At 40.1% G+C, this 9,124-nt stretch overlaps 1 long non-coding RNA gene across 1 annotated transcript; it reads right to left on the bottom strand.

The window, feature by feature from the left end:
* Positions 1 to 1,647: 1,647 nt before the first annotated feature.
* Positions 1,648 to 2,577, bottom strand: LOC133745382 (uncharacterized). Its single transcript, XR_009863570.1, has 2 exons — positions 2,225 to 2,577; positions 1,648 to 1,944 (listed from the first exon to the last, which is right to left on the bottom strand). It is a non-coding gene; the product is annotated as an uncharacterized LOC133745382 (long non-coding RNA).
* Between the last annotated feature and the right edge of the window lie 6,547 nt (positions 2,578 to 9,124).

Genomic DNA, 9,124 nt, shown 5'->3' with positions numbered 1-9,124 from the left:
ATACTGAGTAAAACCTAGAAGCAATAATTTTTTGGAGCACTAGGCTTAAAAGAGATTGACTTACTATTTAACTTCATGTATCAAACCAAATAAAATGGAACTGCTGTGCTAAGCTATACAAGAAGAGAATTTCAGCTGGTAAAATGGAAGATGGCTTTGATGGTTCCTGCATTATGAAAGTAAATACCTGAAAGAAACAGCTCAATGTATTGCAATTGAGAATATACATCACCTTCAGCGAACTGCATGTCAGACAAGGATACAAGTCCGGCTGGTACATGTTTGGTTTTGCAATAAGCATATTTGGTTTGAGAACTTTCATACAAGTATGGGAGTTGCTTTAAAAGCAAAAACAACACTTGTTGGTACAAAAGACAATCTACAATGTTCCCAACATGAAAGCATTAAACAAGATTCAAAACCGAGAATGCACAGCAACTATTACAGAAAAGATAACCAAAATCTGACTGCTACATGGTTTACTTAACCCCTTATATCCATAGCAAGGATGTTTCGACCATGTATTTGGACTTCTACCAATAGTTATAACTAGAACCTCTAGATGGACAACATTGGTCCAACAGAGAAGGGAAAAACAATGAAAATGCCGAGGACAAACAACACAGTTGTCCTCAACATTTCTGATTCCAGAAATCTTTCTGTACTGGACAAGTTGTCCTAGGAAGACAACGATTACTGATACATGACAAGAGAGAAACAACGCAGTTGTCCTCAACATTTCTGATCCCAGATATCTTTCTGTACCAGACAAGTTGTCCTAGGAAGACAACTACGATTACTGATACATGACAAGAGAGAAACTTGTCTAGGAAAAACACACAACTTGCAATATATCCTGACAGTGAGTGATAATTCTTAGTTAAAAACACATAATGTGAACTTATAGTCACAGATTACCAGTAACACAGCAACCAATAGAACTCAAGGCCCAAAAAAGACACTAATAACTCGCCCCTTATAACTAGAACCTCTGGGTTGGATAATACTGGTCCAACACAAAAGGGAAAAAGTATGATAATATTGAAGACGAAAGACTCACTTCTCCTCAACATATCCTTCCAAGCATTTTTCTATATCAGACCTCAAAGATCAAACTATATATGCCAATGAGAGAATACAAGGAAGACACTCAAATCATCAGCTTCATAAGATACAACGACAAGAAATTTCTCTAGGCAAATCAACAACACAACTTGCAATCTATCCTGGACTTGCTTGATTGAAATTTTTCCCTTAGAATGCATAATGTGAAGATTAACAGTAACTTAAGATTCAGAAGACTAATCACTGGCAAGAGAATCCAGACCCCAATCCCTACAAACATCTCTGCAAACCCAGTGAAACAAATCATTCTACTTTTCCATTTCCACCCATCTGCTTCTCAATAAGCCAGTGAAAAAGACAGAATCACTCAGAGCGTGAAGACAAATACAGTAATTTCATTAACAAGCTATAAAAGGCAAACGGAACGGTTTCATTATCAGGTGGCTCTTTGTGATCATAGAAAGCCCCTCATTCACTTCAACAAGCAACAGACTTTTTCAGTAATTATTCACATGATAGCTGGGCAATAATAAAGAGAACCCAAAATGGGAAAGAAATTAATAGTGCACAAGATGAGAAAAATCACACATAAAAGAACTATACCGCTATATTCTATAAAATTAACTCAATGTTATGGAAAATTTGGGTAGGAATATACACACATCCATCATCATATCATCAGCATCATTATGACCAACAACAACCATGTAAAGCCCACAAATACACGTCTGGCTACAAACACATGTGAATGAAAGTCACAGTCACCAAAACGCTTCATCCTCTGTCTTCCACTTGACATTTCAGCATCTGGTGACAAATACCCATGATCAATGACGAACCATATGCTCCTCCTCCGCCTTTGAAAATTTCAACAACCCTCTTCCCAGAAAAATAAAAACAAAAGACCCATAAAAAAAGAAGAAGATAAAACCCATAAAATTAGATGAAGAGGGTATGAAACTTTTTTTTTGTTTTTCCTTGTTTGTTGAGAAAAAGAGAAACTAGTATATGTAAATTGCCTGGCTCCATCCTGTTTGCCATACTCCACACACTAAAGGTTGGATTTTTACAGAGTGAAAGAGCAGCTACATTGCTCTGCTCTCAATCTGTGAACACCCGAAAATGTTCTTGGAAATACAGAGCCATGGTGAGAAGGTACCTCAAGCCCAGGTGGGTCATTCCACAGAGTAGGAGAGAAGGAGAAAGACCCATCTTCCACCTCCATTGCAGAGCAAGAAAAATGGGTGAAGCCCAAGTCCCAAGCTCAGTCTCTCTCAGTCCCCTTTGTCGAAGCTTTTCTGGGTTTTATGTGTTGGTTTCTGTTATGGGTTTTTCAGAGAGAGAGAGAAGAAAAAAGAAAGGTGGGTTCTTGTTGGTCTATAATGGCAAATTTGATTGGTTGGGGTCGTGGAGGAGTGAGGAGGCAGTTTTGGCAGGCATTACGCTTTTTTTGGATTTGGGGAGGCCGGTGAGGTGCCATTTTCAACTTTCTCTTCGTTCCTTTTCTCCTAGCAAAACATTAAAACCTTTTTGTCTCTCATTACTTTTTCTTTCTTTTCTATTTTTTTTAAACAAAAATGATGAGGTAAATTTTATTTCTTATCTTGAATCCGGTAATTTTTGACGCGATAGAGTAATACGACAACGGTCTAATTAAAACTCGATTTCTTTAAATTTTGGTCAACTAACACGAATAATAAATATCTTAGGAATGCGCAAAAAAGATAGTAATATTGATATTTGACTTTGAAATCTTGCATGCAAATGCGATGTAAGTTCATTTTCCCTTGTAAATAGTCAACATTTTATTTCTCTTTGTTGGAATAAATGTAGTCGGAAGTTGGAACCTAGTAATCTTTTACCAGAATTGTCAATTTTATTTGAAATGTGATAATATTTCAACAATCCGCCACATTAAATAACCTGATAATAAGAGCTCATTTGAAGTATTACTTTTTTTTTTTGGTCATAAAAGTATTACTATTTTAACCACCAAATAAACACCCAAAAGCATTGTTTTTTTTTTTTTTTTTTTTTTTTTTTTTTTTTTTTTTTAGGGAAAGATAGAAAGTTCATTCAATCAATCGAAAAGCAAACATTGCTAGGGTATAAACCAAAACCCTAAGAAACCGCGGTTACAGATACCGTCAGGCCAAAGGGCCCAAACGCTAACCACAATACACCTCCTTCCAAGGCTACTTTGAACAGATGATTCCCGAATGTCCCAGTAGTACTTCGTAGTCAACAGCAAAATGACTGCGTCCTCTTCAACACGTGTCCAAAAAGTACCAGACCACGTGTAAAGGATCGCTCGTCAGCAGATCGACCACCACAGTATACCAAATTTGAACTAAATCGTTCTCGGGAATGACACAATTTACATGGCATAGCACCTAGACCTAATCCTAGCTCAAAAAAGTAGGAACACAACCCTAACTCAAAGGAGTAGGGACTTATTAACCTTAACCAAAAACCTAACTGAAAAAGCAAAACCCTAACAAAAACCAAAAGGAAAACATTGCAACCCACAATCCGCCACCAAGCTACAGTCACCGGACCGTCGTCGCTGGATTGGTGCTGGCTTCATTGCTCCACCCTGCTGCAAAGCTGTTCTATGGTGAGCCCCAAACATCAAAGCCCAGCCACCGTAGCCATCCTCCCTGCCAACAGAACAGAGCAGCCTTGAAAAGCCTCATTCGAGAACCCATATGCCCCGCCGCCTCCCATCAATACCTACCATAGCAAACCAGACCCAACAGAGACGCAAACCAACCCCGCATTCCCACCCAGTGTCGAACGCTCCTGTTCTGGACAAAAGTCTGCGCAACTAGACCCGGTCGCAGCCACTATCGCACCTCACCCTTGACCAGATTGGAACCACCATTAGATATGTCGCCGACATCAACCAAGGTAGAGAAAAGTCGCTTGCAATGATTCCGCCTCCACCCCCGCGAAAACACCAAATACCCGTCCAACAATAACCACCATGCACCCACGAGGCCAAAGGCCCACGCCAGAGCCAGGGCGCCGCTGGAGGAGACCGCGCAACCAAAAACGAGAAAACCCAAAGTTTCAGAGGAAAACCTAGGAGCTCCGATAATCTGTCCAACTTAACAACGATATACCCAAAAGCATTGTTAAATAGAAAACAACTACAACAAGGTAAATATAAAAAGACACCGCCCTTTAATTTGCACTGAAAAGATGGTAAGAGGCGATAACTACGATAGTCTTGGAATGCTGGCAAGGGACACCTACAAAAGATTGAGACACCAAAAAAAGTCAACTTTGACGAGTAGATCAAAAATCGTAGGGCACGATCTGAAAGACTTAGGCTAGGGTTAAATCCAAGTCGATCGATGACATGCGCGCAAGAAAGACATGTTAGGCTTTTGAGAAAACTTTGTTAATGACTTTAGTAGATTGTTGATAGCTATGTCGATAATGTAATTATTAAACATCAAATCTTAAAAGCAACTAAATACACTTTAAAAAATCCTAAGCCAACCGCGTGCTTGCCCTATTCTCCCAAACCTTAGCTCGACCTGTGTCGAGATTTTCCAATGACTAACATTAAGGAAGTCGGAGCCTCCTTCACCGCATCCTTAGTGCTGGCGGGTGATGAAGGTCCTCTTGATTTAGACCGCCTGGCTGGTGGCGCTATATGGCGCGCTCAATTTACCTACATGATTGGTAAGGTTCTAACGCATAAGGAGGTGGACATCAGGGACCTATGTAATCATCTTCGACGAATCTGGGTTATCGAGAAAACTTCCAAAGTCCAGGATAAGGCCTGTAACACTCTGCTCTTCTTATTTGATGACCAAAGGGATAAGAGAAAGGTTTTGCGTGGGGTTCCTTGGAACTATTCAAGAGGGCCTATGTTCAGTTGGATTATGATGGTGCAACTCCTATCAGTAAGCTTTCTTTCAATATTCTAAATTATTGGGTTTGGATCCGTAATATTCCTCCTCTCTACGAGGATAAACACAAACTCCCCTATATTGCTTCTATTACGGGTACTTATATTAAGTTGGATGAGAAATAGTTTCTAAATAAGCGGGATATTAGGGTTAGGGTTTGGCATGATATCGCCAATCCTGTAATTCTTGAGAGGGTTCTAAAATTTGCTCCTGGGGTGGAAGAGGAGATTTCTTTCTTCTAAGAGAAACTAATTGGGAGGTGTTCTGATTGTAGTTTGGTTTTCCATCCTATTGGTGGGTGCAACAAGGTTGTGGCACTTGATACCATTCTTGCGATGCAATATGGGCAGAAGAAGGCTGGATCTCCCACCTTTCATATTGGGAAGGGGTTATTTTGGATGGGGAGTTCTTCCTTCAATTTTTATTCTCAGGTGCCAAGTACTATTCCAAACTCTAGCTTTGTTAATCTACAACATGCTTTGCTCCCTAGGAAAGATAGGAGGGCTGTTGTGATTCGTGAACTTGAGCAAATGGCTAATTCTGTTAAGGTAACGACAGAGGAAGAGGTGCAGGTTGGGAAGCGTGGTAGGGACTCTACTCTATCTGCATCACCAAAGAAAATGAAATTCCCTAATAGTTCATTGCTTATTGATGCTGAGACGGCTCAAACTTCTCAACCTAAGAAGGTGAAGCTATTAGAGTTTAGCTCAAAATTTTCTGCAAAGTCGTTGGGTTTGGTGGATTCTCCTAGTGGTGTGATTGTGCCTTATGTCACTGTTGAGGGTGTTTTGAACAAGAAAAGGAAGTGTAGTTGTCCTCTAGGTGCTAAAAATAAAAATCCTCCAAAGGACAGGAAGAAGATGATGTGCCTGCTCCTTTGCTGCTTACTTATCCGGCAAAGACCCCTAGCCTAAATACAGGCAAGGAGAAATTATCTAGCTTTTTTTTTTTAATTGCTTAATTGCTATGTGGTTTTTGTACACTCGATTAAAGATTTCCTGGATCATCATAATTGCGTGCATTAGCAAAAGGGAATTCATGCTATTTTAATTTAGTAATTGCAGGGAACTTGCATTGTCTAGTACCGCTCTCTGAATAAGTGAGCTTCAGTTTGTTTCAATGGACGATATTGGCCGGTTTGTACTTAGGCTTAGTTTGGCCCTGCGTTTTCGGTATTAAAAGCACTTATCTTGACCGCTTTGGTTAATAAAGGTGTTTGGTAATGAATGTAAACCTACTTTCTAAAAACGCAATGGCTTTCAAATCATGGTTTTTGAAAAGCAGCTCAAGGGATGCTTTTAAAATCCTGCGTTATTGGAACTCATGCGGAGTCTTTGATAAGTTTAATAAAAGGGTCCTTGACCCAAAGCACCAAAATAAACAAAAATAATCCTACTTACCCCAGCAACAAATTTTTATTCTCACTAACTCAATTAAGAGTATAATGACAAACATACCCTCAGTCTAATTAAACAACTACATTTTATGTCATTCTCTCATCTCTCTCTCCAGAACGACTCTCTCTCTCTATCCATATCTGGTACAGATCGCCGGCCACCTTCGCCAGAGAAAGTTTCAGGCGACATGGAGAGCTGTTCTTCCCAAACGGCGGCTCATTCGACCGCGGAGGCGACGCAGAGTCTCGCGCTTGGCCCGCAATAGGGTCATGGGCTTTCTCTGCTTAGCTGTCTTCCTCTTCCTCAGCCTCGATTTGAACCAGATCGACTTCTTTTCTTCCTCCGATGCAGAAAATCAGCAGCTGGGTTAGAGTAGACAGGCTCATCTTCATCATCGTCGTTGCTGACACCGGCAAGGTCAGCAGTAGTGCTCAAAACGACGTTGGAGGAAGACGACGTTGAAGAAAATAGACACTTTACTGATGAAGACGAAGAACGAATTGAAGCTCTTTTTGTCAGCAATCTCATTAACCTTGCCATCATCATTTTGGGTTTCGCTTGGATTTTTGCTCAGGTCATTTTTGGCTGGTTTTACAGGGGTTTAGAATTTTCCAAAGGGTTTCCCAGAGAGAAAATGAACTGGGACCAATTTTAACCATGTCTTTTGTGGTTTTAGAGTATTTATTATAATTTTACGGGGGTTTAGAATTTTAACCAATTTTTTTTCCTGGTAAATGGGGGCAGAAGGCCCAGAAGAAAGAAAAATGAAAAAAAAAAAGTTCTATTGGGGCAATAGACGTCTGTTGAAGCATCTATTGGGGGGCAATAGATATTTTGAATTGATGTAATTTTCTCATTTTTTTTATTTAATCAAAGTTTATCTGTCTAAATTTAAAGAAATTGGTTCCCATTCCGGCGACTGAAAGTTATGTTGGGGGGCAATACATGGTTGATAGACGTCTATTGGAGGACAATAGACGTCTATTAGGGGCAATAAACATTTCCGGTGAGGTTTTCAAAAAAGTCCGGTAGGCGGCGGCCAATTACCTGATTCCGGCGACCGGAATCTGGCGATCGGTGGCCGGAATCCGGCGAAAGTTTGCCAGAATCCGGCGAAAGTTTGCCAGAATCCGGCGCCCGGTGACGGGTTCTGGTGAAGTCTCCTATGGTTTTTCTCTCTCTCTCTCTTTCTCTAAGTAACAAAGGGGTGAGGGTAAAATGGTATTAAAAAACATTAAAAACAAAAATAAAATCTTAATGGGGTATTAGGGAAGATCTCCTTAGAGTGTTTTGGGTAAGAGGGAATTAAAAAAACTTAATGGGGTAAGTGAGAAAAAAATTCCCTAGAAATGGTGTAAATGGACAAAAACCCTTTAGTAAACTTCCCAAACACCAATAATACTTTTTCTGAATGACAATATTGAGTTTATCCTTCTCGTCGACCTTCTTCTTCGTTCTTTTTCTTTCACATAATCACATCCCTTCACATCTTCCGGTTAGGTTTCAATATTCTTTCAATTATATTCATCACCTGCGAATTCATGAACCTATCACTGCCATAATCCCAATACTCATTCTTTGAGTCTTCGCTTCAAATATCTTCTGTAGCAATCTCGAAGCTTTGGACTCTTTCAATCATATGAATTGCTCAATGGGTTGTTTATCAATCAGTTTAATTAGCCATGGATATTTGTAGGTACCAAGACATCACTAGACATAAGCCAGACGGTCTCAATTTTCGTAGGCTTGGTTAACTCCGACGACAATTCAAATGGTTTTGATTTAAACTGTTTGTGGAAGAGCCACCACAAGATTGTACCTCTGTAGTTTAATGTTTATGTCTACTTTAGTCATTTTAAATAGCCACAATAATTTAATCATGAATTACCAAACATTTTGATTATAATTTTTATGCGGCAGACAATATTAAAAATTTAATTTATCAAACACTTAACTGATTTAATTTACCACTGATTATTCTCACAACTGATTTAATTCACCGCTGATTATTTATACATCAATACCAAACTAAGCCTTAGATACTTGACGAAAAAACCATAGCGCTGCGCTGCCGCTCCCAAAGCACGAAACAAAACCCTAACGCCTTCGTTGGCAATCTGTACTGCTACATGGCTTCCATTGATGAGGTTACGGGAAACTTCGTTGCGTCTCTCGCCCTGGCGGGATATGAGGTGCTGGACATCTCTCATCTGGAGGGAGGAAAAATTCAACGTGGAGCACAAGCTTTCTTGCTTGCCCGTCGCTTGACGATGAAGAAAGTTAGCGCCCCAGACCTGCAACACCATTTCCGGCGTGTTTGGATGCTTGATGGTGGCTTCAAGGTGCAAGATCGAAAACCAGAAAGATTTGTCTTCACTTTTGACCTGCGCAAAGACCGGAATAAGGTCCGATGGTGATGCAAGCCTATGATGGCCTTGCCCCGCTGCTTTCCGTTCAGATGGAATTACTTTTCTTCTAGGTTCGCATTAGTAACATTCCACCGGCCTTGGAGGATATAAGGATGATCAAGAATGTGGCTTCCATTGCAGGTTCGTACCAAGAGATCGATCAGAAGCTGCTGGACTCCATCGGTAAGGTTCGCGTCCATGTAAGTCATGAAATCTCAAAACCCTTCTTTCCTAAGAAAACCCTAAAACTTGCTGAGGGGGTTGTGGAAGAAATCTCATTCTGTTTTAAGAATCTGATTGGTAAGTGTCGCAAATGCAATCTTATATATCA

This window comes from Rosa rugosa, chromosome 4 (assembly GCF_958449725.1).
Source record: "Rosa rugosa chromosome 4, drRosRugo1.1, whole genome shotgun sequence".
Lineage (NCBI taxonomy): Eukaryota > Viridiplantae > Streptophyta > Magnoliopsida > Rosales > Rosaceae > Rosa > Rosa rugosa.
The sequence above is the reverse complement of the archived record's forward strand: the minus strand, read 5'-3'. Positions and strand labels throughout refer to the sequence as shown.